This window comes from Macrotis lagotis, chromosome 6 (genome assembly GCF_037893015.1).
Source record: "Macrotis lagotis isolate mMagLag1 chromosome 6, bilby.v1.9.chrom.fasta, whole genome shotgun sequence".
Taxonomy (NCBI): Eukaryota; Metazoa; Chordata; class Mammalia; order Peramelemorphia; family Peramelidae; genus Macrotis; species Macrotis lagotis.
Window position 1 is genome coordinate 148001250 of NC_133663.1, and position 21918 is coordinate 148023167.

Genomic DNA, 21918 nt, shown 5'->3' on the forward strand with positions numbered 1-21918 from the left:
TTTTGTGCTCTGGATAAAAATAAAATAAATTAGCTTCTTCATTACATAGCAAATGTCAAATACTTGAAAATGTCTAGTCTCCTCCTGCCCAGATTTTCTTTTCCTTTTTTAAGTAAAATTTTCTTAAATCCCAAGGTGCTCCAATTCATTTCACACAGCTTCATTTCCCTACACCACATTTTTTCTTTCCTTTTCTGAACACACTCCAAAGTTGTCATTATCATTTCTTCCTCAATTGCATGTTAAAAAATCATTTTCTTTTTAATTTTAATTTCTGAATTCACTCCTCTCATGCCTCTGTTAGAAGGCAAGCAGTTGATATAGATAACATGTGTTGAGTCATGCAAAACATTTCCATATTAGTCATGCTGCAAAAAAAAGATTAAAAAAAAAGAAAGTTAAAAAAAAATTTGCTTCAATATGCATGTAGAGTTAGTTCATCAAATCTTTTTTCTGGAGCTAGATAGAATTTTTCATCATAAGTCCTTTGAAATATATCTTAGATCATTGTATTGCTGCCTTTCAGGGTTTACCAGTTTTATGAACTTGGTTGAATTATTCAATTCCTCTAAGCCTACATGTCTGAAGGGACTAAATTAGAAATCCAGTGAGATCCCCTTCCACCTCTAGATCTTTATCTTAAAATTCTTTATAATGACATTATCACAGTTTGAGAAACACTAAAGAGTAGTAAAAGTGCAAATTTTTCTCATAACAGAATTCCAGAATTGAAATATATTTCAATGAGTTAGTCTATGCTTTTAAAAAAATATATGCATGTATATATGTGTTATATTATATATGTATATATAAACACATATATATATATATATTCATATAGAGACACATATATGCACAGAACTTGCTATAACTTAAGTGATTTCTCCAAGATCACAACAAAAATAAGAATGCAACTAAGTAATAAAGTAGTTAAAGTTCTGGACTTAAAGTAAAAAAAGATTTTAGTTCAAAATCAGCCTGTGTGATCTCGCGCAGGGACTTAGCCTTTGTCGAGCAGGTCGTTTTTTTTAGGAAAAACCATCTGTAAAACAGAGATAAAAAAAAGAACCTAACTCCAAGGGTTGTTATGAGGATAAGATTATATAATATTTGTATATTATTTTGTGAAAATATAAAGTGATTAAAATTATTACTAAAATGATAAAGGAATTCCATTTAAAATAAATACAGAATGAATACAATACTTAGGACTTGACAAACACAGACACACAATAACATGAAAACATTTATGAAAATCTCTATGGAAAAACAGAATTCACTAATAGAAATGATAATTAACTAAGGAAGCCTATGCCAGTATAACACAAAAGTTAATAGTATGTAAATTAACATATTGAATACTAAAATGAAATTACCAAATGAATCTTTTTTGTTCTTTCTTTTTGCTTAGGCAGTGGAGTTAGATGACTTGCCCAAGGTCACAAACATAAGTATTAAGTGCCTGAGGTTGGATTTGACTCAGGTCTTCCTGACTCCAGAGCCGCAGTTTGTCCACTGTGCCATCTAGTTGTCCCTCAAATGATTCTTTTATGGAAACAGAAAAATAGTAATAAAATTTATCTGGATAAAAAAAAATGTCAGAAATCTCAATGGGTGGGCTCAGGTAGGAATGAAGAAAAGTAATTGGTACTACATCTCAAACTTCACCAAAAAGCAGAAATGGTCAAAACAATTTTGTACCACTTAAGAAATAGATATTTTGATCAGTATGTAAGGTTAGATATTTAACATACAGAAGTAAATTATTAGTATTTTATGCATAAAAGACCCTGTAACTAGAGTAAGAATCCACTATTCAATAACAAATATGAGGAAAAGTGTAAATCATTCTGAAATAAGTATAGAAGCACAACCTAAGATATTTATCATACAAACATACAAAAATTTAAACATATCTTTATCTGTATATTACATATAGATATAGATATATGTTTCAAATAACAAGTGACTTAGAATTTAAGATTAATATCATGAAGAAATTAGAAGAACAAAGAAAAAAATTCCTTGTCTGATTCAAGGATTGTGGAAGAACTCATGACCCCACATGGGATAGATAGGATCACAGAAGGTAAAATATGAATTCTGATTAAATGACAATATTTAATAATGTCACTAGTAAAATCAATTTAACTAAAATTATAAAAGTAGTCAGAAACAGGGAAAATATTAGAATTACATTTTCTGATAAATGTATTATTTCAAAGATTTAAAGAATATGTTCAAATTATAAAAAATAAGAGTTACTCCCCCATTGAATAATGGTCAAAGGTATGAGTAAACATTTTTCAAAGGAAGAAATCAAAGTCATCAAAATCCTTAAGAAAATAAAATCTAAGTCACTAATAATTTGAGAAATGCAAATAAAAATTTGTTGATCTTAGCATTTATCTAGCAAATATTTTAGAAAAATCTGTAAAATGCAAAATAAAAGCAATAACCTCCCAGGGTTGTTGTGAGGATAAAATTTTATAGATAATATTCATGCAGTGCTTTGTGAAAATAAAAAAGTGATATATAATTATATTATTCCTAAAAAGGAAAGAATAATTCACTGAAAAATAAAATCTAATACTTAAAAATTAATAGCAAAGTCAGACCAATACCTTGTCTCCAACCGCCAGTTTTATGTTATTTCTGATAAAACATAATCCTTTTGATCATGGGTAAATTATTTTGTCTCTCTAAGCCTTAATTCAACTGCAAAAAGGAGATGACACTGACAATATTTCTTTAAAGCTTTCTTTTGTGGAATGTGCTTTGTTAAACGCAATACTAGATAGGAACATGAAACAAGTCTCAAAACTCATGCAGGACATTCACAATTTGATCACACATTTATTCAAATTATCATGTTATTTGAAAAGGAAAGGGCACTATCTGAAGCTTGAAGGAGATGGTTTAAGGACTAATAAAAGAATGCATCACTTTACATAGTAATCAGTCCATCTTGGAAGGCATTATTCAAAGAGGTAGCAAAGGCTGAGACTATAAATAGATTCAAAAAAGAGAATTTAAAGAAATTCACTTTAGATAGATGATTTTATGCATAATGAAGTTATATTCAGGACATGTAGAGACATTTTGAGTTAATCTCTAACCTTCTGAAGGCTATTTCATGAAATACAACTATAATGTTCTCTAACAAATGCTTTCATGTCATTCTCAGAGAAAGAATAATGGAGTAGTTGAACTACTTACATAGTTCAGTGTGACTTCTCTTTTTCCTAAAACAACTCTTTTTTAGCATGTTAATACAATTTCTTATAGAGAATATATTAGTCATGTCTTTTCCTCTGTTCATTTTCTTTCCTCACAATTATTAATTTAAATTACTCACTTTATTCCTTTCCAAATATACATTCACTCAATCAATATATTTTGTTATGATAAGACAGTACAATAGGTAAATTATTTTTCCTTTTTCAATACAAGCAATGATTTCTTATAAATAACCTCCATTTCAATATCAAATAGACTGTAATGACCATATAGTTTCTCATTCTTTTAACAGTTCTTCAGTCAAGGTACAAAACAAAAACAAAGATAAAAACAAAACAAAGCAACAAATCAACCCATCTTAGAACCCAAGGACAATAACAAATGAACAGATTGCAAAGTTTCTGTTTCTGCATCTTGAAAATCAAACAAACAGCAGCAGATTAATATCTGACAGGTTATGGAGTTCAAATTATTATGTATTTTCTACATGCTTTACATATTGTGAAAAATGACTATTGTTCATATGCTCACCTTCCTCCTAAAGTCACAGATTTCTATGCATTAACTGGTTTCCTCCTATTTTGTATTTTATTAGTGCTGATGATAAATCATTTTATTGAATTATGTCCCAAATTTAACACAGGGCTTTCTTTACATGAAATCTTTCCTCATCATACTAACACTGCTTCCCATATATTATCTTATTGTGCAAATGATAGTTGGGTTACTTCACAATCTAATATAGTCAAGAGTTTGTCTTAGGACAAGAATAAAGATGTTGAATATTCTGAAAAACTTCATTAAGAAAATGGGACCAACACAAAAACCTTTAGTTTGCTACTTACATTTAAAATAAGTTTTTGATATTTTATTCTAACGAATGTCTACCATTTAACGTGAATCATTATTATGAAATTGGTGGTTCAGTAAAATGCAAAGTAAATTTTAAGTTGAGAACCTTAGGTTTGAATATTGATTCAGCCATTCCTGAGATCCTTACCAAGAAAAGGGAGAGTATACTGAATAAAGGAATAAAAGAATCAGACCTGTCTTTTAGGAAGACAACTATGGAAGATATATATACTGAGAAGCAATCAAGCAAGTCAATCAATTACAAGGCTATTACAATATTCTAGAACTAGAATTACTTAGATTGAGGGAAGGACATTGAGAGATGTGAGATTTTGTAAAAGTAAAATTAATAAGACAGCAACTGACTTGGTGTAAGTATGGAAAATCAATACCATGAGTCAGATGACAGAAAGATTTAAGAGAAATAAGGAAATTCAGAAAAAATGTGGATTAGGGGAAAAAAATATTAGCTTGAAAGCTATAAAAGTATCAGTTTTATGAAAGATACAATTATTTTAAAATATTTTGACACAATTATTTGATTTGTAATAAAACATTTTTATTATAGTGGAATAGATTATAATAAAATATATTCCATAATGAATATAGGGTATCAGACTTATTAGAACTTTGAAAAAAAACTTAGTTGAACATAAATTTGTTAATTTAAAATAAACATTTCCTTTTTAAAATACGAATTATTTTATAGCTAAAATTCAATATATTCACATTAATCTCTGTTGTTTTAGAAATTTTGTTGTAGCTATCTTCATTTTCATTTAAATGAAATCATATAATCATTGTTTTACCTAGTTATTCATTTCATAATGCTATTTTGAATTTCTATATATTCAAATGAATGTATAACATTCTAGAGAAGATCTTGGACCACATTATAAACAATACATTATTCAAGGATAAAGAGAATATATATTTTATCCTTACTATCAGAGGTGTCAAACACAGTCTGCCAGTAGATTCCATGAAGCTCACAATTCACTCTGTGTGGACCTGATTCATAATAAAATGTAATTGGGAAATATTAAGCAAATTTTTTAAAATTACATAAAAACATAGAATATATTAAGTTATGGTTTACGTTATGGCTTATTAGCCCTTTCATATTTGAGTTTAAAATCAGTGCTACACTGATCACATCATACCTAGACTAGTATATGTATTTCTAGTGATCAAGTTTTAGAAAAATCAAGAATACCAGAATTTAGAACTTTACTATTCAGCATAATCCATGCCTCAAAATTCTAATGTTTGAGGTTGATAAAGAATTAAAAATTAGTTAGTATGAGGAAGATGAAAAGGAGAAATTGGTAAAATAGCTCTATTTAAGAATTTGAATTGTAGGAATTTATTCTATTTTCTTCACAGAGCAGAAGTACTAGCAGTGAATTATAGTTATAGAAAGACAAATTTTAACCCAATTAAAATGTGTCAACTTCAACATGTTCTTCTCCAATATTCATCTTAGATTTGAAATACTCTAGAGTAGGTAATCATTCAAAACTATAGGAATTAAACTCTAATCAATTTAAATATGATTAATATTCAAATAAATGAGATATTACTTTTAAGTAAATGAGCTTTATTAAAAGTTCACAGGAAGTGAATTGATGGAAAAAAAAAATGTGAGAGCACACATATAGGAAAGATATTTCCAAGGAAGATATTTTGAATATGTACAGAAAAAGACAAGTATAGTGATGACAACTCATACTTTTGATTATAAAAAAGCAACCATTGACTTCTGATAAAACTATTGTTCTTTTTCATGATGTGGATTACATAATTTCGATGAGGATTATTTTTTTTAACTCTGTCTTTTTTAGCTCTGTAAAAGATCTTTGTCTAGGTAGCAAAACGTCAAATCTATTTTTACTGTTTTCTCCTTTTTAATAAGGGGAGTAGTTAGAAAATCTCACCCTAATAAAAGTAGTTTGATTCTGGTTTTGGAAAAGTTAAAGATATGAATTACCTCATCTAATTCAGATATCTTGTTCATATACTGAACAAAAAAAAAAAAATCAGTATTCTATTCCCAAGTCATGATTGCCTATTTGTATGACTATTGTTTTCCTGATACATTAGATCCTTGATCCCAGAGGACTGTCTGACTTGGAATTAAGCAATTCCATGAAACTAATTGAACTTACATAGTGAAACAAAGTATACACAACCCATTTGTAGGACTCTTTCTCCTAAAATTTCATAAGAACTGTGTAAAGTTTGAGATATAACACTTCTCTCTCTTCTAATATCTTATTTTATTACTTATTTATTTACTTACTTATTTACTGTTTACGAATTACTTTGTGGACAAAACCAAACCTAAGTGGATAAGGCAAAACTACTGCCCTTTGTATCCCTAATCAAAATTCCTAACTTCATCATGCTTATCTACCAAGATAAGTGACATTTATTTGGATTAGATGACAAAATCATGAAAAGTTAGCCTATTAATGCCACCTCCTTAAAAGTAGGGTTTGAATCCTGGGTTAGCCTTGTGGCCAGCTCACCAACTCATTCTGCTGTGACACATTAATAAAATTCTTTTTAACTTTCTCTTCCTGAGTTTTTTCTTTTTAATCAGAGTTAAGGCCTAAACATAGAATATTCCTTTTAATAATCTGATGATCCAGGCAGGAGACTTTGTGCAGAGCCCTTCACTGGGATTATCTCTGAGAGCAAGTCTTCTCCATCCCCCAACCCCCAGTCCCTGTTCCCCTGCCCCCCCCTCCAAATTTTACTCTCCACCCTTTGCCTAGGTCTGGTTTGGGTGGACTCTATTTATGGTTAGTTAGCCATGAAGTTGTGGGAGAATTTATTTCCATATAGCTGTTGGCTACTTGAGTTTGGTTCTGCCTATGAGGAATAATTATTCAGATTTGGGAAAGCAAGGGTGAAAATAAAACAAAAATTTATTTGAAAGGTTACAAGACATAGGAAAGAATATGGAGAGAGAGATAGAAAGAGAGATAAAACAATAGGCGAGCTGCGTTTACTGGGCCACAGGTTGGTAGAGAAGACTGTGGCTCTGAGCTGGAGTCAAGTTCAGGTTTTTATGTCTTGCCTCTTATCCAGAGGGCAAAAGGTGAACTCCATTTCTCTTACTGGACCAGGAATTAGGTAGAGGGTAAAGCCTAAGGAGATCAGGATATTTTACATTAAAAAATGAATCAATGGTACACAAAGAATGAGGAGTGTCTCCACACAAGCAGCTTTTAAGACTACAATTATTTCTGTTACAATCATAATTCTTTACTTCTAGTCAATTTACATCTCAAAAGTAAGGTCTTAGACAATTTACATCTCCACCCAATTTTCTTTATTACATTCACAATTCTCTTCATCTTTTCCCTATATCACCCTTACAACTGGGAATAAGGAAAAATACGTCCTGGACCCATGTTAATTCTTTCTCGTTTAAACATGAAATAAAGTCAGAGGGGACTTGGTCCTTAACTGACATTAGGTTCCCCAGGAACAGAAAGTTTAAGATCATGCTAGTCACAATTTAGGATTGGCATAGAGAAGACCTTCTTTTGATTTCCCATTAGTCAAGCAGTTATGGTTGAGAAAATGGAAATAAAAAAGCAACAAAACTATCAATTTGGAAACAGAATGTCCATCTTGGATTGCACTTAGAAACCGTGGTTTATAACTGAGAGAAACAAATATGATCATATAAAAACAGAACTTTTCTTAATTGAATCTGTTAAAAATCAAACTTGGGAGAAAAAAACAAACTACAGCCTACAAATACACAAACATGATACACAAGGATTTTCTAGAGAATAATCAGAGAAAATATATGTCTAGTAAGATACAGCAGGAAGATCTAGAAAGAGAAATCCCATTCAAAGTAACCTCAGGCAATATAAAATACCTGGGAGTCTATTTGCCAAGACAGTCACAGAAACTTTTTGAAAACAATTATAAAACATTTCTCAAACAAATTAAATCAGATTTAAATAACTGGGCAAATATCAACTGCTCATGGTTAAGTAGAGCTAATATAATAAAAATGAGAATTCTACCAAAATTAAACTACCTGTTTAGTGCCCTACCCATCAAAATTCCAAAAATTTACTTTAATGAGGTAGAAAAAATTGTAAGCATATTCATATGGAGAAAAAAAAATCAAGAATTCCAGGAACTTAATGGAAAAAGTGCAAAAGAAGGAGGCTTATTCGTTCCTGATCTAAAATTATATTATAAAGAATTAGTCATCAAAACTGTGGTTGGCTAAGAAATAGAGTGGTGGACCACTGGAATAGACTAGGTGCAAATGCGGGAAATGATTATAGTAATCTGCTGTTTGGTAAACCCAAATGGAAAAGCTATTGGGATAAAAATTCTCTCTTTGATAAAAACTGCTGGAAAAATTGGAAGATAGTATGGAAGAAACTTAGATTAGACCAACACCTAACACCCTTTACCAAGATAAGATCCAAATAGTTACAGGATTTAGACATAAAAAACAACACTATAAGAAAATTAGAAGATCAAGCACTAGTTTACCTGTTGGATCTATGGAAAGAAGAGCAGTTTATGACTAAGGAAGAGTTGGAGAACATCACCAAAAACCAACTAGATGATTTTAATTACATTAAATTAAAAAGCTTTTGCACAGATTAAACCAATATAACCAAGATCAAAAGAAATGTAGTAAATTGGGAAACAATCTTTACAACTAATGATTCTGACAAAGGACTCATTTCTAAAATATACAGAGAAGTGAGTCACATTTTTTAAAACAAAAAGCCATTCCCCAATTGACAAATGGTCAAAGGATATGCAAAGGCAATTTACAGAAGAGGAGATCAAAGCAATCCATAGCCATATGAAAAATTGTACTGAATCATTAATTATTGGACAAATGCAAATTAAAGCTTTTCTGAGGCACCTCACACCTCTCAGACTGGCCAACATGACTAGACAGGATCAGGATCATTGTTGGAAGGGTTGTGGGAAATCTGGGACACTATTATACTGTTGGTGGAGCTGTGAACTCATCCAGCCTTTCTGGAGAGAAATTTGGAACTATGCCCCAAGGGCAACAAAAATGTGCATACCCTTTGACCCAGCAATACCACTACTGGGCCTACACCCTGAAGAGATGATGAAAAAGGGCAAAAACATCACTTGTACAAAAAATATATAGCAGCCCTGTTTGTGATGGCAAAGAATTGGAAATCGAGCAAATATCCTTTAATTGCAGAATGGCTTAGCAAACTGTGGTATATGTATATCATGGAACACTATTGCTCTATTAGAAACCAGGAGGGATGGGATTTCAGGGAAGCCTGGAGGGATTTGCATGAACTGATGCTGAGTGAGATGAGCAAAACCAGAAAAGCAACATGGGGGTGATGATCAAAGGTGGAGGACTCGCTCATTACATCAGTGCAGCAATCGGGAACAATTTTGGGCTGTCTGCAAAGGAGAGTGCCATCTGTATCCAGATAAGGAGATGTGGAGTTTGAACAAAGTTCAAGGACTATTCCCTTTAATTTAGATAAAAACAGATATCTTATTGTCTGGTCATGTTATCCTTTAGATTGTTTGTCTCTTCCATAAGGATATGATTTCTCTCTCATCACATTGAATTTAGATCAATGTAAACATGGAAACAAAGTAAAGACTGACAGATTTCTTTCCATGGGGGTGGGGGTGGGGGAGGGATGTGACAATGAGGGGAAATTGTAAAACTCAAATAATATCTTTAATAAAAAAAATAAGAATCAGAGAAAGAAGTAAGGATTTTTGTGGAAAAGGGTAATATAAATACTGAGATCAACTTGAAAGAGTTTTCCTTTATCAGGTATCTAGTGTAGACAAGGTGTTTTTTTTTAACCTTGGATAAATTTGAAAGGTAGTGAGTGTGGGGCTGCTAGTAGGCACAGTTAAGAAAGTACCTGCCCTGGAGTCAGGAGTACTTGGGTTCAAATCCAGTCTCAGACACTTAATAATTACCTATCTGTGTGGCCTTGGGCAAGCCACTTAACCCCATTTGCCTTGCAAAAACATAAAAAAGAAAAAAAAAGAAAGGTAGTGAGTGTTTTAAACCCTAAAAAACAAACAAACAAACAAGAATTCAAACTGCTTGGGACAAGCAAAAAACAAGCTTAAAAAGTTAATGAAGCCTCAAAACAACTCTCAGCTTTGGTTATTATTAAGCAGGTACTTGAAATGTCTTTGATTAGCTATTAGTAGGAGATAAGGAACAAAAAACTGTAAGATTCTTTTTTTTTCCTGGATTCACAACCCTGGTTAGGTCAGAGATTTTAGAAATGATAAAGATTGAAAAGGAAGAAAACAATTATTCCTGGTTTGTAGAAATGTATGACACTATAAACTAGAGACTAAAATTGGTGACTGAACTGTAATATCTTTACTGTAAAATTTCAAATTATTGTTCAAAGATTTTTTTTATAACTGCTAAAACATCTTAATGAATGTTTTGGATATTTGCAGCCAAGATAGGTTAAACACAAACTGCCTCTTTGCTCTGCTCTTCCTGGAGGAAGTTGATTTCAACTCCTAAATGATAAACACAACTAAACCTAGATTGAAATAAATATCCAAATATAATTGTTTATGCAATATAGTGACTATATCAGCTAAACTGAAATATGAGTATTAAACTTCAGTAGCAAAACTAGCCTTAATTTAAGAAAAGAATCTATACAGAACAGATTCAGTGGAATGTTGGGCTGGAATATTATTGAGAAATTATATGTGACTCACTTAAGAAAATAGTGAAGGCAAAGAGAAATGCAATAAAGTGAAAGTTAAGAGAAGACTAAAAAATAAAAGGTAAATTTTAAAGTTGATAGATTTTAAGTGAAGTCAACTGAAGATATAAAAAGAAAAAGAAGAGAAAGTTCAATCAAGTAGGGATGAGAAGGAAAAGGGTAGAAAATTAAAGAAAACTGGAGTTTGGTTGTACTGATTGTGAATGGAGATTTTAAAAGTAAAGTGTCTGGAATCATTGAAAGGAATTTTCAGAAGGATTTGAATCTATTAAGATAAGAGGGAATTGAAAAACTTTAGATAGATGACTGTTAGCAATTTCAGACCAGAGTCTTTTATTAGATTGTAATGTTGTGCAAATAAAAAGACTTAGAAGAAAATTTTAAGTAAGAAAATATTTGAGCAGTATAATAACATGGTGCAATGAGGGCATATCTAAATTCATAGAACCTTATGAGCTCCAAAGAAAGATGGGAATGGGAGACTGTTATGTGGGTCTTCATCCCCTATAACTGAAGGCCTACATGGGTTAAAAATGCCAAGCCTAATAGGCACTTCAAGGAAAGGTAATGTACTTTTACCCATACTCTTAAAATATAAAGAGAGTTTAGTTTAAAACACAAAGGAATTGATTTAACTTATTGGACAATATTAAAGGAACCAAAAATTAGTAAAGGAAAGGTGAAAGTACCACCTACATTTTTGGAAAATGAGATAAATGAAAACAATAGACCCTTAAATGTGAGGTACTGAAAGGTAATGATTTGGTAAAATTTAGATTTTTAATGTTTCCATGAACAGTAATAAAATTAGATTTGAATTACATGAAATTAGTTGCGAAATTAAATTAAAATATATTCTCATTTACAGTGTGAACCATTACCCAATTAGTGCAATGTTGATAAATATAAATGTTTTTTTAATTTAAATTTATTTTTTATTAAAGATATAATTTGAGTTCAAAATTTTTCCCCCAATCATGCTTCCCTCCCCTCCCCCCCACAGAATGCACTCTGTCAGTCTTTACTTTGTTTCCATGTTTACATTGATCTAAATTCAATGTGATGAGAGAGAAATCATATCCTTAAGGAAGAGACAAACAATCTAAGGGATAACATGACCAGACAATAAGCTATCTGTTTTTTTTTTTTTCTAAATTAAAGGGAATAGTCCTTGTACTTTGTTCAAACTCCACAGCTCCTTATCTGGATACAGATGGTACTCTCCTTTGCAGACAGCCCAAACTTGTTCCCAATTGTTGCACTGATGGAATGAGAAAGTCCTTCAAACTTAAACATCACTCCCATGTTGCTGTTAGGGTGTACAGTGTTTTTCTGGTTCTGCTCATCTCACTCAGCATCAGTTCATGCAAATCCCTCCAGGTTTCCCTGAAATCCAATCCTTCTTGTTTCTAATAAAACAATAATATTCCGTGACATACATATACCGCAGTTTGCTAAGCCATTCCCCAACTGAAGGATATTTACTGGATGTCCAATTCTTTCCCAAACCAAACAGGGCTGCTATAAATATTTTTGTAAAAGTAATATTTTTACCATTCTTCCTCATCTCTTCAGGGTATAGACCTAATAGGTTTATTGCTGGGTCAAAGGGTATGTACATTTTTGTTGCCCTTTGGGCATAGTTCCAAATAGCTCTCCAGAAGGGTTGGATGAGTTCACAGCCCAAGCAACAATGTAATGGTGTCCCAGATTTCCCACATCCATTCCAACAATGATCATTATCCTTCCTGGTCATACTGGCCAATCTGAGAGGTGTGAGGTGATACCTCAGGGAAGCTTTAATTTGCATTTCTCTAATAATTAATGATTTAGAGCATTTTTTCATATGGCTATGGATTACATTGATCTCCTCATCTGTAACCGCCTTTGTATATCCTTTCACCATTTGTCAATTGGGGAATGGCTTTTTGTTTTAAAAATATGACTCAGTTCTCTTTATATTTTAGAAATGAGTCCTTTGTCAGAATCATTAGTTGTAAAGATTGCTTCCCAATTTACTACATTTCTTTTGATCTTGGTTACATTGGTTTTATCTGTGAAAAGTTTTTTAATTTAATGTAATTAAAATCATCTAATTGGTTTTTGGTGATGTCCTCCAACTCTTCCTTAGTCATAAACTGTTCCCCTTTCCATAGATCTTACAGCTAGTTTATATCTTGATCTTCTAATTTGCTTATAGTATTGTTTTTTAAGTCTATGTCCTGCAACCATTTGTATCTTATCTTGGTAAAGGGTGTGAGGTGCTGGTTCAATCTAAGTTTCTCCCATACTAACTTCCAATTTTCCCAGCAATTTTTATCAAAGAGGGAGTTTTTATCCCCATGTCCAGACTCTTTGGGTATATCAAACAGCAGATTACTATAATCATCTTCTGCTTTTATACCTAGTCTATTCCCCTGGTCCGCCACTCTATTTCTTAGCCAATACCAAACAGGTTTGATGACTAATGCTTTATAATATAATTTTAGATCTGCTAGGGCTAAGCCACCTTCATTTGCACTTTTTTTCATTAAGCTCCTGGCAATTCTTGACTTTTTGTTTCTCCGTATAAATTTGCTTACAATTTTTTCTAACTCGTTAAAGTAATTTTTTGGAATTTTAATTGGTAGGGCACTAAACAGATAGCTTAGTTTTGGTAGAATTGTCATTTTTATTATATTAGCTCTACCTATCCATTAGCAGTTGATATTTGCCCAGTTATTTGAATCTAATTTAATTTGTGTGAGAAGTGTTTTATAATTGTTTTCAAAAGATTCTGAGTCTGTCTTGGCAAATAGACTCCCAAATATTTTATATTGTCTGACTTTACTTTGAATGGGATTTCTCTTTCTAGGTCTTCCTTCTGTTTCTTGCTAGACATATATAAAAAAGTTGAGGATTTATGACGGTTTATTTTATAACCTGCAACATTGCTAAAATTGCTAATTGTTTCCAGTAGTTTTTTAGATGATTTCTTGGCATTCTCTAGGTAGACCATCATGTCATCTGCAAAGAGTGAGAGTTTTGTCTCTTCCTTCCCAATTCTAATTTCTTTAATTTCTTTTTCTTCTCTAATTGCTGATGCTAATAATTCTAATACAATAGTGAATAGTAGTGGTGATAATGGGCACCCTTGTTTCACCCCTGATCTTATTGGGAATGCCTCTAGCCTCTTCCCATTGAATATAATGCTTGTTGATGGTTTCAGATAGATACTACTAATTATTTTATGGAACAGTCCGTTTATTCCTACACTCTCTAGTGTTTTTAATAGGAATGGATGCTGTATTTTGTCAAAAGCTTTTTCAGCTTCTATTGATATGATCATATAATTTCTGATAGGTTTGTTGTTGATATAATTGAGTATACTAACAGTTTTCCTAATATTGAACCAACCCTGCATTCCTGGAATAAATTCTAATTGATCATAATTTATTATCGTAGTGATGACTTGTAATTGTTTTGCTAAGATATTATTTAGGATTTTGCATCTATATTCATCAGGGAGATAGCTCTATTATTTTCTTTCTCTGTTTTAACTCTTCCTGGTTTAGGTAACATTACCCTATTGGTTTCACAGAAAGAGTTAGGCAGAGTTCCATCTTTCCCCATTTTTCCAAAGAGTTTATATAGGATTGGAACCAATTGTTCCTTAAATGTTTGGTAGAATTCACTTGTGAATCCATCAGGCACTGGAGGTTTTTTTTTAGGGAGTTCAATAATGGCTTGCTGAATTACTTTTTCTGAGATAGGGTTGTTCAGGTATTTAATCTCTGCTTCATTTAACCTGGGCAACTTATATTTTTGTAAATATTCATCCATTTCACTTAGATTATCAAATTTATTGGAATAGAGTTGGGCAAAATAATTTCAAATTATTACTTTAATTTCTTCCTCATTGGTGGTGAGTTCACCCTTTTCATTTATGATAGTAGCAATTTTGTTTTCTTCTTTCTTTTTTTAATCAAATTGACCAGAGGTTTATCAATTGTATTGGTTTATTCATAATACCAACTTTTGGTTTTATTTATTAATTCAATAGTTTTTTTGCTTACAATTTTATTAATTCCTCCTTTAATTTTAGAATTTCTAATTTGATACTTAATTGGGGATTTTTGATTTGTTCTTTCTCTAATTTTTTTAGTTGCATGTTTAGTTCATTGATTTCCTCTTTCTCCAATTTATTCATATAAGCATTTAGAGCTATAATATATACACTTAGAGTTGCTTTGAATGAATCCCATAGGTTTTGGTATGTTGTTTCATTATTATAATTACCTAGGATAAAATGGTTAAATCTTTCTATAATTTGTTTTTTGGTCCACTCATTTTTTAAAATGAGGTTATTCAGTTTCCAATTTGTTCTGGGTCTATATCTCCTTGGCCTAGTATTGCATATGACTTGTATTGCATTGTGATCTGAGAAAGATGTATTCACTATTTCTGCCTTTCTGCAGTTGATCATTAGGTTTTTATGTCCTAGTACATGGTCAATTTTTGTATAAGTTCCTTGGACTGAAGAGAAAAAAACGTATATTCCTTTCTATCCCCATTCAGTTTCCTCCATAAGTCTACCATATATAATTTTTCTAACAATCTATTTACTTCCCTAATTTCTTTCTTGTTTTGTTTTATGATTTGATTCATCTAGATCTGATAGCAGGAGGTTGAGGTCTCCCACTAGTAGAGTTTTGCTGTCTATGTCTTCCTGTAATTCTTTCAGCTTCTCCTCTAAGATTTTGGGTGCTGTCCCACTGGGTGCATATATATTTAATATTGAAATGACTTTCTTGTCTATGGTACCTTTTAGGAGGATAAAGTTTCCTTCCTTATCTCTTTTAAGGCTATCTATTTTTGCTGTTGCTTTGTCTGAGATAAGGATTGCTACCCCTGTTTTTTTTTTTACTTCAGCTGATTCAAAATATATTTTGCTCCAGCCTTTTACCTTTACTCTCTCTCTCTCTATATATATATATATATATATCTCTGCTTAAAATGAGTTTCTTGTAAGCAGTGTATTATAGGATTCTGGTTTTTAATCCACTCTGCTATTTCCTTACATTTTAAGGGAGAGTTCATCCCATTCACATTCAAGGTTATGATTACTAATTCTTTATTGTCCTCCGTGCTATCTTCCCTCTGTTTGTCATTTTCCCCCTTCCTCCCCTTTTGTACATATTCCCCAGTCTTTTGTTTCTGAAAACCACCCCCTTCAGTGTGTTTGCCCTACTATATCATGCCCTCCCCTTTCTTTCCCCTTTCCCTTTTTCCGTTTTCCCTTCCCTTCCTTTTGTTATTTCCCTTCTTTCCCCCAACCCCCTTCCCTTTCTCCGTCCCCCATCCACTTTTCCCCTTTTAATGCTTGAAAGGTTAGATGTTTCATAACTTAACTGAGTATGTGTAGGTTGACTTTAAGCCAAGTCTGATGAGAATAAGTTTCAGGTGTTTCTCTTCTGCTCCCTTCTTCCCTGCTATTACCATAGGTTTTTTGTACTTCTTTGTGTATTTCTTTTAAGAGGTTTGTTTCATGTGATAGATGTGGAAGAGATCAGGAGACTTTAGAACTGTGCCTGTCTTCTCTCCACAATCTTGGCCTGAAGTCCCGATAAATATGAACTTAATGCAAAAGTCAGTTGCTATTTTGCCTTAAGATAATATGGTAGAGAAATATGTGAATCAGGACAATCTGAGTTCTAATCAGGTATCAGAAATTCATTATGTTTGACCCAAATCAAGTTACTTTACCTCTTTCTTTCAAAGTTTCCTATGCTTTTAAGGAGTAAATAATAGGACCCATCTTTTAGGGTTACTGTGAAGACCAAGATACATAATTGTAAAATGTTTAGTACGGTGTTTGGCAGGTAACCAGTACTGCTAGTAAATGTAAGTATTCTATGTTGGTCCAGTATATAATCAGTATAGAATGTCAAAAGTAATTAAATTAATGATGTTTGTATGTAAGAAAATTTGAAAATACAACAAAGCTAAAGTGATGTCATTTGATTGGTAATAAATTTTGTTTCATGTTTAAACACATTATATAGCAATCATTATTGTGTTTAGAAAATTTTCTTATATTGTAAAATTTAGGAATCCATTATATCAGAAAAGTATCTCCTTTTTTAATGTTTTTTTTTTAGATTTTCCAGGCAATGGGCTTAAGTGCTTTGCCGAAGGTTACACAGCTAGGTAATTATTAAATGTCTGATGCCAGATTTGAACTCAGGTACTCCTGATTCCAGGGCCGGTATTCTATCCACTGCATCACCTAGATGTCCCAAGTTTCTTCTTTTTTTTTTAAACTGAATTCTATTATATTATGTATTGTCTAAAAATATATTCAAAATGTTTAACTGTTTAATACAGAATGTCGTATGATTTAAAAGTACTCAATTTTGAGAAACTAGGGCCACACCCAGCCAAAATGATGAAATAGACATTTTGCCTGTAGTAAAGAGTCAGTTTTCCGAATATAATACACATTAATAGCAACATTGTGTAATGATCAACTATGATAGACTTAGTTCTTCTCAGCAGTCCAATGATCAAAAATATATTCTAAAGGTCATGTGATATAAATTGTCATCCATATTCAGACAAAGAATGATAGAATCTGAATGCAAACCAAAAGCATACTATTTTCACCTTTTAAAAATTGGTTTTATGCTTTTTCCCCCTTCTCATGTTTTATTTTCCCCCTTTTCTTCTGAATCTTTTACAATATGACTAATATGGAAATATGTTCACTATTATTGTGTATGTATAAATTATATCAGATTACTCACTGACTTAGAGGGGAGGACTGGGAGGGAGAGAGAAAATGTGGAATTCAAATTCTAATAGAAAATGAATATCAAAGACTATCTTTATCTGTAATTAGGAAAACATAAAATAGTTTCATTTGAGAGTATATGGTTTTGACTTGTAAAAATTAAAATCATATCTGTTCATAATAATATTTATGGAAGTTAAATCTTTAAAATAACTTTATAATAATAATCTTTAGACTCAAAGATTTCATTTTGTCAAAGGCTTAAGGGGAGACTTATTATAATAATGATTTTGGCTGGGTTAGTATGTGAGAAATTCCAGAATGTGTTTAATATTGTTAATTTCTAAGTAAAAGATATACTTATATTTGGACAGTCTTAATAGATATTGAAAGATTAGAAAAAATATTAATAAAATATCCCTAATCTGATATTAGTGAAAGTTTGTTATGTGAGATTTTCTTGAGACTGTAACTTGACATTATTATATGGGTTAATTTCATGTATGATCATGTGATTGTCAAAAAGCCAATATTCTACCATTGAAGGGGAAATTTCATATGCTGTCCAAGGTGGGGTGGTTTGAAAACTATTGCATATGGATATCTAGGAATAGTTGAAGAGATAACTTTAGGTAGGTATAAATAGTGTCTTCTTGACTCATTTCCCTAATTATGCTATTCCTTTTCAGAATAGGATAATTTTATCTGGTTAATTCTGACACTTGTTATGATACCTTTTGAAAATGGAAAACTTTACTATTTACTTGTGACTCTTGCTGCATTTTTTAAATTTAATGGAGTAAAAATTATTCAAAAAATTAATGGAGTAGTAACTTTTGGAAAACAAGGAGATTAATGATTTCTCTAAGTAACTGCATATATATTTGTACACACATTCATAAGTATGTATATATGCATTATAATTATATGTGAATATAATTGACTTCCAAAAATTTTTCAGGATATGCAGGTCAGGAATATGTTTAAAAAATAAATTCTCAAAGTTTGTAAAGTTTTATCCCAAAAATTAATTAATAATTTAAAGAATATTTTTTTCCTATTTTGAAGTTACCATCTGATAATATTGAGGGGAGTGAGGGCTTATTTTCCAAGTCAAGTTCTCTTCCTTCAGTCAGTAGATAACATGATCCATAGCAGACCAAGGACTTGGTAGAAAGAGGAAGTTTTATATAAAAACAATTTCTCTGATGTGACCAATGAGATCTAACTTCCTAAGTGTTCTTAAAACTATTATTAATAGGATTAGATCCATAAGATCTGAGTTAGTACAAGCCACATGAACCAGTTACTGGAAAACCAAATTTAGTAGCTTCTAAATTTACATTTTTTGTTGCTTGCAGATTTTTTTCAGAATTATATAGGAATCATTGTATGTCACTTGGAACCAGAGAAGCAGATCTTTTAAGAAAACTCCCCTTCAGAAGCACCTTGAGGTTGAGACTTATTACAGAAGGTCCAAAGCAAGATGTTCCTCATATGGAACCCAAGATTAAATGTACTGATTAAATTAATATTATGAGTTACCAGGTTAAAAAGAAACTTGACAATGGTATTTAATATTTAATGATTGTTACTATATTACTTCAAGGTTTTTTGTTTGTTTCATGCCTGTTATATTTCTGAGTTTTCTGATGACCTTGCTTTTTTGGTAATATTGACTCTTCCCTCTCCAGTAAGTATACAGTGAAGCCTTTGAGTGGTTTAATCTGTAACCCAACTGAGTTCATTTGTAGAATCTATTTAATAAGGTTCCTCAATTCTAAAGGACTTTTTAGCAGGATTTTTCCCATTTTTCATAAATTCTTTGGCTATGCTAATGAAAGTCATTCATTGGAAAGAGCAAAATAAATTGGTGCTGCTTACTTTTTTCTTATTTTAGTGAAAAAAAAGATTTCATAAATAAAGAACTATTGAATGTTTGGGGAAATTGGTTTTGTTACATTAAAGGAAACATGGAGTTAAGGTTGTTGTAATACTCATGGCCACAGTAGGTTTCCTGTTGTAATTTAAAGTCACCATAGTTATAGACACTAATGCTTACTCAAATTGAGTTGATTCAAGCTAAAGACATTAGGATAATGCTCTTGAGAACAGAGGAAAGATATCATTTTCATTGTGACACTGCATTATAAGAGATTAACACCAAAAGAAGGTTGTGTAAAATCAGAAAATAATGCAGTTATTCTTAAGTGACAACATATTTGAAACTTACTTGATTTTGCCTATATAAAGCCAGCCTGCAGGTTACAGTACATACACATGAGCATACAATCTCCTCAAAATATTGGCAGCAGTTTCCATGAATATTCACTTGTCTCATTTCCTTATGAAAATTATGAACCAATCAGAATAATTAAGCAGGAGCTGAGAGGCATGATTTCATGATTAACGTCATATGGAAGATAATTACTCAAGTCTATGAAAACAATGCTAGTTTTAAATTCCAGTAGGCACAACAGTAAGCCATGATGCTAGTGTTTTTTTAATCTTATTTCAATTTTTTAATTAAATACAAAGATAGTTTTCAACATTCCTTTATTTTTGGAGTTCCACATTCTTCTGCTTCCTTCTCTTCCCTTCACTATCCTATTACAGTGAAAAATCTGAAATAGATTACATATGTTCCATCATGTTTAAGATATTAGTATAATAGTCATTTTTTGGAAAAAAAGTCTGAATTTAAAAAATAAAGCAATATTTAAAAAGTGAAAATGCATGCTTTGGTCTACATTCAGACTTCCTATTGTGGATGTCATTTTCCTTCACAAGTCTTTTGTATCATAGTGATCTTTTTTGATCCATGAAGTGCTTAATGGACTCAAGTTAATTAAACGATTAAATGATGTTACTGTTTTTGTATTTTTTAAATTAAAAAAGCAACAAAAACATATTCTTCTATCTGTATTAAAATACCATTACCTACCCCTCTGGGAATGGTTAGTATTCCTTATTATAAGTCCTTCAGTATTGTCTTGGGTCATAGTACTGCTGATAAAAGTGTCATTCACAATTTTACAATTTGTTTTTACTTTGTATAAAGTACATAACACATTGCATTTTCCCTTGTAAGTATCTCCAGGTTTTTCTGAGAAGTTCCTGCCCATTTATTATAGCAGAATAGCATTCCTTCAAAAGCACATACACTATTTGTTCAGCTATGCCCCATGGTTTCTCCATATTTTCTTCCATCTGAGACAATTCTGATGAGATTAATGCTCTAATGCCAAAAATTTGTCTTGCCTCTTTCATGTTAAATAACTTTCCCCAATGAACATACTCTTTCCCTTTCTCTCAGTATATTCCTGTCTCACCTTAATTTCATTTTTGCTAGTTTATCCCTTGATATTCAACTACCACAAGTGCCCTGTCTAGATATACTACTTCTAAGTGTCCTAATAAATGGGAAAGTTTTTATGGATTTTCAGTATCATTTTCTTATGCAGGAAAACAGTTCAACATCAAATCCCTTATAATTTCTCTTTATTGTTTATCTTTGTATACTTCAATTGAGTCTCATATTTAAAGAGTAAATTTACTATTCAATTCAGAAATTTTCATCAGGAATGTTTGAAAGTCCCCTTTTCCATCTTTTCCCCCAAAAGTGTTTGCTCAGTTTTCCTAGGTAGTTGATTCTTGGTTGTAATCCAAGCTCTTTTGCCTTTTGGAATATTATATTACATTAAAAGTTCTATAGTTCTTTAATGTACAAGTTAATGAATCTTGTGTTACCCTAACTACAGTTTCTTGCTAATTGAATTGTTTCTTTCTGACTGCTTGCAATATTTAGTCTTTCAGCTGGGAACTTTGAAATTAGGCAACAATATTCTTGGGATTTGCCTTTTGGTATCACTCATGAAGTGATCAGTAGATTCTTTCGATTTCTATTTTATCCTCCAGTTCTAGAATATCAGGAAAGAGTTTCCTGATAATTTCTTGAAAATGATGTCTATGCTTTTTAAAAATCAATTGCTCATATAGTCCAATACTTTTTTAAATCATCTACACTGGACCTATTTTTCATGTCAATTGTTTTTTCAATGAGATAATTTATTTTATCTTCTACTGTTTTGCTTTTGTTATTGTTGCTGTTTTGGTTTAGTTTGGATTGGTTGGGGTTTTTTGTTTGTTTGTTTTTTTCCTTTCATTTATTTTTCTTATTTGCATGCAAAGATAATTTTCAGAATTCATTCTTTTTTTTTTAGCTTTTTGCAAGGCAAACGGGGTTAAGTGGCTTGCCCAAGGCCACATAGCTAGGTAATT